General features: G+C 37.5%; 1 pseudogene; it reads right to left on the reverse strand.

Moving 5' to 3' along the window:
* Positions 1–2,986: 2,986 nt before the first annotated feature.
* On the reverse strand, positions 2,987–6,120 carry LOC147906470 (uncharacterized; annotated as a pseudogene).
* Between the last annotated feature and the right edge of the window lie 3,492 nt (positions 6,121–9,612).

Here is a 9,612-nt window from a genome sequence, read left to right on the forward strand (position 1 = left end):
TAATATATATATATATATATGTATATATATGTGCATATTTTTATATATAGAATCTTTATAACTGGTTTTATTAAAAAATTTTTATTATTATTAATATTATATTACTATTTATTTTTCTAGTTATATTTATTTATTTTTTTTTATATATTTTTTGTGTGTAAATATATATATATATATATATAAATATATAAGTAAAAAGGAAAAAGGACTACGAGCCTAAAATATAAATTGACAAACTGTATGAGTAGTTAAAAAAATTTACTTATTTTGATTTATTGAATCTTATTATTTTTATATTATAATTTAATTCACGCGGGCGAAATTATGTGTTCTCAACATGAATATTTTCCGTTCACCTTCGCTTTCATAAAAAACCGATTTAGTTGTCACATCTGTAACTTACTAAAACAATTATGCAATCTCGTCAAATTGAGTGTAAATATTGAGACTCGTATCAAATTCATTAATTCATGCTTGAAATTAGAGTTAATTCTGTCGCATCTATAAGTTTTCATCATATAAGTTTTCCAAATCCAATGGAATTTTGTTACACAACAATACTTGTTACAAATGACTCGAAAAGATACAACTTAGTAATGTAAAGGCAATTATGCGATTGGAGTTGAGGGATGCTTACTGCCATTTGCACTCAACTAGAAATAATATCTTTTTACTTTATAACACAACTTTTCACAATTTACTATTCCTTGTAACTAGTCAATTTTTCAAATATTTAGATAAAATTAACAGTTTCCATTTTTCTAAACAAATGTTTAGAATAAATAAAAAAATAAATTGGCTAGGATAGAAAAAATTAAAATCATTAAACTCAAAAATTAAACCTATTTCTTACAACGTTACCAAAGACATTAATTATCCTCCTAGTGTTCAACTTGTTGTTGATGGGCGATCGTACAATGGACAATCCATTTCCGAGAGAATTGATATTGCTCTCGACGGTTTTGATGGGACTTCTCCTTTAAACTCGTTACGAGAAAAATGGTTTGTCAATTTGAGCGACATTGACGTTCCCTTAGAGGTTCGTTACCTCTTGCAACTTGGCGAAAAATTCGGACTTCCTATCAACAAGTACAATAAAGACAGTACCTTAATCGAATTTACCAAATATATAGAAAGTAATATCACTGGTCGTCCGAATAACATTATTAATTCTGTCAGACATAATTCCCTTCCAATCCTTAATAGATTCCAAAATAATTTTCCTTCTCCTACATCCACCGACAAATTAATTTTGAACTGGTTGCGCACTACTAAGAGGTTTATCAATGACCACCCCAATATACTAATTACTAACGCCGATAAGGGTAACGTCACTGTTGCTCTAAACAAAGACGCCTACGTTTCGAGGATGGAGGAGATTCTCTCGGAGTACTTACGCCTTAGTTGATAAAGATCATAGTAAGAAATTAACGCGAGACTTACGCGCTTTTTTAATGAGATGGAGGCGGGATCAATTTATCGACGAGTTGACATACCGTAGACTGCTTACATCTGATGGTGTTACATCTAGAGCTTACGGCCTAACTAAGATACATAAAGAAGGTTACCCATTGAGAGTTATTGTTTCTTGTATAAACAGTCCATTATATAACTTTTCACTCTTTTTACACAATTTAATCAGTGACAGTATTCCAAAAGCTCCCAGCTATATTAAAGACAGTTCCATTTAGTTGAGCAGTTAAATGGTTCTGGTTTGATTCTAATTATGTTTTGGCTTCGTTGGATGTAATATCCCTTTTTACTAACATTCCTGTTGAACTAGCATTAAATAGCATCGACAGGAGATGGGTTTACATCTCGGCGAAAACAAACATATCAAAAAATGAGTTCATTATTGCTGTCAGATTCATTTTAAATTCTACCTTTTTTACTTTTAACAATAAAACTTACAGACAAGTGTTCGGCACTCCAATGGGTTCACCATTATCTCCAATAATCGCGGACATTATAATGCAGGATCTAGAAGAAATAGCACTAAAAAAACTGTCAACACAACCCTTGTTCTATTTTAGATATGTTGATGATATTTTGCTCGCGCTTCCATCTGACATTGTCAATGACACTTTGAACATTTTCAATTCCTTACATACAAGATTACAGTTCACCTTGGAGGTTGGTGTAAATGGCAGATTAAGTTTTCTCGATACAATACTGATTATAGATAACCAAAAAATTATATTTGACATTTACATAAAAAGACATTTTCTGGAAGGTTCCTTAATTTCCATTCAAATCATCCTCTGTGCCATAAAAAAGGCACCATCATCAGTTTTATTGACAAAATTATCTTATTATCACATCCACGATTCCAACAAAAAAATTTTTAGATGCTATTCATATTTTCTTAAATAACTGTTATCCTCTTCCCTTTATTTTCTCTACAATAGAACGCAGATTAAAGTTTCATAAATATAACAAAGATACTACACACTATTCACGCAATAAAGACAAATATTTTACGATTCCTTATGTTAAATCCATTTCCGAAAGTTTCCTTCCAATCTCTAGTATGTTTCATTGTAAATTGGCCTTTTCTATTCCCAACACGTTAAAAAGCTTCATAAAGAGAGGAAAAGACGAACTTAACTTCCTATCCAATCAGAATATTGTCTACAAGATCTCATGTGATGATTGTGAGGCGAGTTATGTTGGTCAGACAAAGAGAAAATTGAGCACGAGACTACACGAACATATCTCTGACATCAAAAAGAATACAGGTTCTCCTACTGTCATAACTGATCATCGAATCAATTTTGATCATAATTTCAAATGGAATGATGTGAGAATTTTGGACTGCGAATCTTCTTACAATAAGAGATTGGTGTCTGAAATGATTCATATTAAAAGACAGAAACAAGGCCTTAATAAACAAAACGATACCGAATCTTTACCCGATACTTATTCACATTTCATCCAGTCTCTTTCTCCCTCTTGATTGCTTTCCCTTTCCTATCCTTCTCTTCTCTTCCTACTTTCTCTCCCTTCCACTTTATTCTTTCCTTCTTATTATTTTTTCCCCCTTCCCTTTCTAGTTTTCCATTTCAACCTTCTTGTCTTTATATGTCGTACTTTATATCTTAGCTTCTTAGAGAGACGATCAATTTCGATTCCATTCGCATTGCCTAATCTATAATACATCATTTCGACACACACATAAGGTATTTATTGTGAATTTATTTGTTCTAAACTCATCATACATATACAATGCATATTGGCAATTTACTCTTTTTTCTTATGTGCTTATCTTATAATATCAAAGATAATTTTTGCCTCTTTCTTTTAATTTTGACTTATTATTTATGACTTATTTGTACTTTCCTTTTTACTGTTTGCGACTCGATTCGTACTTTTCTTATTATTCTTATTATTTTTATTTACTTCTACCGTTAATTTATTATTACAATTTATACTTGCTAACAGAAACATATTCGTCCTTATACACACATACGGTTCGGAGGAGCACATTTTTGTCAACTATAATCGTTTGTTTGATTTCCTCTCAATTTGGAGCGAGCTTTATAGTTAATTTGCGTCCGAATGCGAATTTTACTTGATCTCTTATGTTTTTTATCTACGTTATAACTCTATTGTTAATTACCGTTGTTAATTTATTTTGTCACACTAATTTATTTGTCACATTGAAAATGATCCAACTAGGATCGAAACGTTTGTTTTGTTCATCTTCTGATTGTCAAATTATATTTTACGTTTTTAATTTATGACATAGTTTTATTTCAAAAAAATTTTTTTAACTACTCAGTTTGTCAATTTATGTTTTAGGCTCGTAACCCTTTTTCCTTTTTACTTATTTTGATTTATTGAGCCTTATTATAATATTTTTATAATATATATATATATATATTCTTATGCTTATCATTATATAGAAAAGTAGAGCGTGCCCGCTCTCAACTTATCACTATGTAGGGCGTAATCTAATGTAATCAAAGTTTCTTTCATGTCAATTTGATGATACTCGCGAGCATCACCTCCGCTACGAATTTCTAACTTAATTAATGCAGCTTCATTTTTTTATGGTCTCCAAAATGGACATTCGTCCCTCCTGTTGATTTATGAGGAATCTGGTCAGGTCTCTTGACCAAGACGAGCTGGAGAAGGGAGCGGTGTGAGCCAATCCACAGGGGATCCCTTGCCATTCTAGTTGACAGAACCTGTCTTCTAGAATGTAGACCTCGAACAATCGGCGTTCCACGTTACGACCTCAGTCTCGTAAAGAGATCGCGACCGTTCCGTCTCCGTTGACATCTGTTATAATTCCGCGTTGCCATCCTCGGTTTTCGCGAATGGCCACGAGTTCTCCGACAACGATGTGATCGGGACGACGAAGCAGCATGTGCCCCCTTCGTGTCATCCTTCGGGTTAGTTCCTCGAGCAAGTCCTGGAAGTCTTCGCTCCCGGTTTTTAATTGAACCCAGACTGAACATCGTAGGTGAGTCCACTTTTACAATTTTTACTGCCATCGAACTCCGTGCCAATAGTTTGGTGTTAATGCATTCGATTTCCATATCGTCTATAAAAAAGTTATCGTGATACTTAAAATGCCTGCATGGCACCGCATGCTATTGTATTTATTCATGTATATTTTTTTTCTGAGAGAGAGAGAGAGAGAGAGAGAGAGAGAAGAGAAAAGGAAAATTGTGAATAGTGCCGGATTTTCTCTTTAATTACTCAGCCCTTCGGTTCAAGAGTATAGTTAGATTCTTCCCTCGAGGGAAGGAGAGGATAAATAGGTTCCAGTTTAAGCTTAGTTTCGTTATGCTCTTGTAATTCGAGATCTGGAGCGCTAGGATTTATATCTTTAGGTTTATCCCTTCCTAGATGTAATAAGAGTTAAGTAAGTGAATCCCATACGACTCCCAGTAGGTACATCGACTAACCGTATACAGTATGTAGAGCGTATCCATGTATGAATGTGTCTAACAGCAGTTTGATAAGTCTAGCAATTAGGTATACTCCGATTAATCCAGCGCTGATATTGCCAAAGATTAAAAATTTATTCCAAAATTTTTGCCAAGTGGAGATAGCGATTCTTTCTATTGATGCTTCGTCTATAAGATTAGAGAGTGACCCTCCATTTATTACGGTTGAATGCCCTAATATGCCTCTTGCCATGGTATTGAGAATTGCGGGTCGCTCTGCGAGGAACATTATGTGATCCTTGAGTTCTTCCAGATCGCTTTGTGAATATATTCCACTGGTCGCTAGTGCTCCTGGACTGGTATATTTCCATGACGGTTTAGTTGAAAACTTCATAATGGTGGGTGGTAGTGTCTCCACTGGTTTAGGCATAATTTTATACCATGAATCTCCCAAGAGGTACATGATAGGTGCAAAAGAATTACAGATAATTTGAGTTCCGTGACGTATTAATACATGCGTTTGCGGGGTCAGAAAATATGTCTCATTTCCTTGTATTACTGGAAGGTGCTCGTAACATTTTGTGGTTCGAGCTAATTTTACTTCGACTGATACACATTTCACCATGTGAATAACTTCTCCTGCCAAAAGTGCCATATATTCAGGTCCCTTCATGAAATGATACGCGAAAATATCAGGCGATCTGGCCGCTATGGATAACGCATTCTGCATCATTCGATATTCGAGTTGGCATTGTTGCAATAATATATTCCTGTATATGTTGATTAATTTGAGTGCGAACGTGTCTTTCTACGTATACGAATTTTGAATTAACGTATGTGAAGATATCCATGTTTACTGCTATAAAGCCAGAGCTTTTAAAAACTTCGGCATCAAACGTTGTTTCGAAAACTATTAATTTCGGATGTTCGATCCTGATAAGCGTATGTCCACAAGTAGTATATGTGCCAGTGCTAGTCAAAGAGAGAATCATATTGGTCGTGGTTATTGAATAGACTGTTTGAGATCGCTCATTGGTAGCACCAAGTATTTTATTAGCGTATCCATTATATAGTTATATACGCCATAATCGGAACCTCTGCAATGATCGACAGGTACGGGATCCCAAAAGGTATCCCCTCCCTCTATGTCAGTGCAATGAGTGGAACTCAATTCACAGGTTACTCCTGATTTGAGATTATCTACAGTTGTTACAAGTACACACACGAATAATTTCAATAATTACCTGAAATATATTTAGCCCAATATGTTTACTATTACTTATTTTAGAAAAAGCTACAAAAAAAAGGAAAAAGCTTGATCACGCCAACTAGTTACGTTTCTCACTTATAAACATGATATAACTTCCATGATAAATGAATTTTAAATAATTAATACTTCGTTAAGTATTACGTTTTGACATGATTTATACTACTGTGGATTAATGGGAAGGGTTTAACTACAATTTATTACTGTAACACACGTTTGAGCTCGAGCGGTCGAGAAAACACTTTGAATTGTTTCACGCTCCAGTGAAACGCTGTCTCGTTCGCTCTTAGCACGCCCGAACGCCCGCCGAAGCTGGCCGAAGCGCGAAAGCGCCAAATCGCACATGAACAATAAGCTCGTGCTTGTGTGTGTGACTAGCGGTCACGCTAAGCCGCCGATGGATGGCGTTAGTCACGATGTCGTTGTGGGAATATGTGACTCAATTAACGAGTCTGATTCTCAAGCAAGCCCACGCTTGTTGTGTGATGTGATATAAGATGTAAAGATCGACCACTTTTCTTGTAACTAGTAACGATGTATTTATTTCAGGAACACGTATGAATACGACCGAACAGAATGAGCGCCATAATTTATCTACCTTCTTATTTTTCTCTGACGCTGGTTGTAGGCAACTCGCAACCTACAAAATCCCTAGGTTTTCTCCGCTCGATGCGCCAGTGAGGTATTGAGAATGTAGTTCCCTACATACTCCCCCCCGAGTGACAACGAATCTAAACACTATGCTTATTTACTAGGTTTACAAAATATTGCTTTAGTGACAGGTACATTTATAATGCCGGCACTTAGGTCTACCATATAAAATATATAAAACGTAACATACAAAACATATCATATAAAACATATCATTGCGTATTGCTTGGTGTCTGTCTTAAGCTAATTACATTTGTCGCTGAGAAGACTTATTATAATTATATGGCGAAGGTGACTTTTTTCTTCGGACGCGCATACGTTTTTAAAACTGGTTGCTCGTTGCTGAACGAATTGGTTGTTTGCCCTGCCTCTGGGATTGCATTACATAAGTCATCGCGTAAGTGATGCTGGTTTTAAATTTTCGACCGATACACTACGCTGTGTACCGTTAACATCAATGTCGAATACGCGATCCGACACACGATTTTGTGAGGGCCGGTGTAAGGACGCTTTAACGCTCTCTTGGTATTGCCAATCCGTAGAAACACATGGCATGAGTATAAATCTTTAAATACAAATGCGCGTTTCTTATGTTTATGCTCTACCGAGATTGGCTTAACTTTGCGCATGTGCTCGCGAAATTTTTCGATGAACATTTTGGGATTAGGAGTAAAATCGTTAGGCAGTACAAATTCTCCGGAGACGCGCAACGTCATTCCGTAAACGAATTCCGCAGGCGATCCACCGGTATCAAGGCGGACATGAGTACGCAGACCTAATAATACATCGATATAATAATATATCGAAAGTACTCGTGACCAACCTTCATTAGCATGATACATGATTGCAGCCTTTAAACTTCTATTTCACCGCTCGATCATACTGTTCGAGGCGGGGTGATACGCCGTGGTACGAATCCGTTGACAGCTGATCAGCTGAAGAAGCGCGTGAAAAGATGTGCTTCAAACTGGCCTTTAGTACCGTTAGTAGTTACCGTAGTTACCGTTACCAGTAGTTACCGTTAATTACCGTTACCAGTAGTTACCGTTTTAGATGCTCCAAAGTTTGCCACCCAATTGTCGTAAAACGCGCGTGTCATTATAATAGGTGTCTTTGAGAGGTATTGCTATTGGCCAATACGAAAATCTATCAATGATCGTCACACAATATTTGTACCCATCCGACTCAGGCAAGGGACCTATTAAATCCATGTGAACATGGTCGAAACGAGCGTATAAATTTTTCAGGATTTAGTTGAATGTGTCGGGTTATTTTTGACTATTGACAATCTAGACAATTTTTGCACCACTTCGCAATGTCGCGATGCATGTTAAACCACACATACCGTTGACGGATTATCCGATCAGTGAGACCCGAAGGAGCTGCGTCATGGAACATGCGAAAGACGCGATTTCATAAAGATGCCGATATATAGGGGCGGATTGCCTCGCCGGTTATTTCACAATAAAGTGTAATATGCGTAGGTCCCCATTAAATTCGCTTCATAGTAAGCGAAAATTCAGGAAATTCGCGGATGGACCGTAGCTCCTCGTCTTGTTCCTATTGCTGTGCAAGCTCATTTAATTCAATCTCGGCAGGTAAACGGATGGCTTCAATGCGGGAAAGGGAATCCACCACGATATTATCATTGCCTGATGGGTATTCGATACGTGGTGAACTGCGAGATGAACGATAGTTGTCTCTGTTGGGGTGATGCCTTTTCGGAGTGTTGCATAAACGCGTAGATGAGAGGCTTGTGATCTGTCACAATCCTGAAATTCCGCCCTTCGAGGAAATAACGAAAGTATTTAACTGCGTTCGAGAGCGAGTTAGAGCGAAAGCGATGGCGAGAAAATTTCGAGTGATTTCAGCTGAAGTTCGATTAACGCGAATTCTCGATTGTGAATTAAACGCGGCGATTTTTTGGCGGCGAAGCGTCTCCTAGGCAGTTGCATTTGTAGCGAAGCGTTGACTCTAACCGAGAACAGCAAAAAAAAAGAAGGTCATTGCTTCTCGATTTTGCCTTTTATCCTCTTTGAAGAACAAAGGCTTCCCTTTGCATTCGCCTATGAGATTCTCGCAAAATTGAATAATTTGAGGTGACCTTCTGTTTCGGGCAGCGATTGGCAATTTCGAGCGCGATGGTCAAACGATACGCTATTGCCATGCACGCCCACTAAATCTGCATTCTTGATTGGGATGTACGCATATTACGCGTTTTGCGTCATGCGAGCGCGCTTGACCGATCTGAGTTGGTTCGCCGTTATAGCGGTTGAGACGCGGCATGCGACGTGCGGCTTAGATTATTGTTTTTCGACTTTATTGACGAGGTGATGACCAAGTTTATGTTTTGGAAAAACTCTAAGGACGCTTGGAATCCTTCTAGAAGCTTCCGATCCGCATGTCACACGTACGCTAAATCTGTGTAAAAACTATCTGTGTTAGCTGTATCTCGAACAAACTGCTTCGGCAATCGCCGTAAGCTCCCGATCGTACGAGCTATAGTTCTGTTGCGCCGAACTTAATTTGCGCGAAAAGAACGCGAGCGGTTTCCAAGAGTCGTCTAGGCGTTGTTCGAGCGGCCTCGACGGCGAAATCTGACATGTCACAAATGAGGCGCATCTCGGCTGAGTCGGAGGGATGAGAAAGTATAGAACGTATAGTCGCGTTGGCCAGATTCTCCTTGCACTTATTAAGCGCTTCCTCAGCCGCCGGCGTCCATATGATTGGCCGTTTGTCATTTTTGCGTGAGTCGCGAAGATACTCATTTAGTAGTGCCTGAACAGTAGCTGCATT

Source organism: Acromyrmex echinatior, unplaced genomic scaffold (genome assembly GCF_024713525.1).
Source record: "Acromyrmex echinatior isolate Ae372 unplaced genomic scaffold, ASM2471352v2 Scaffold30, whole genome shotgun sequence".
In the NCBI taxonomy this organism is placed as follows: Eukaryota; Metazoa; Arthropoda; class Insecta; order Hymenoptera; family Formicidae; genus Acromyrmex; species Acromyrmex echinatior.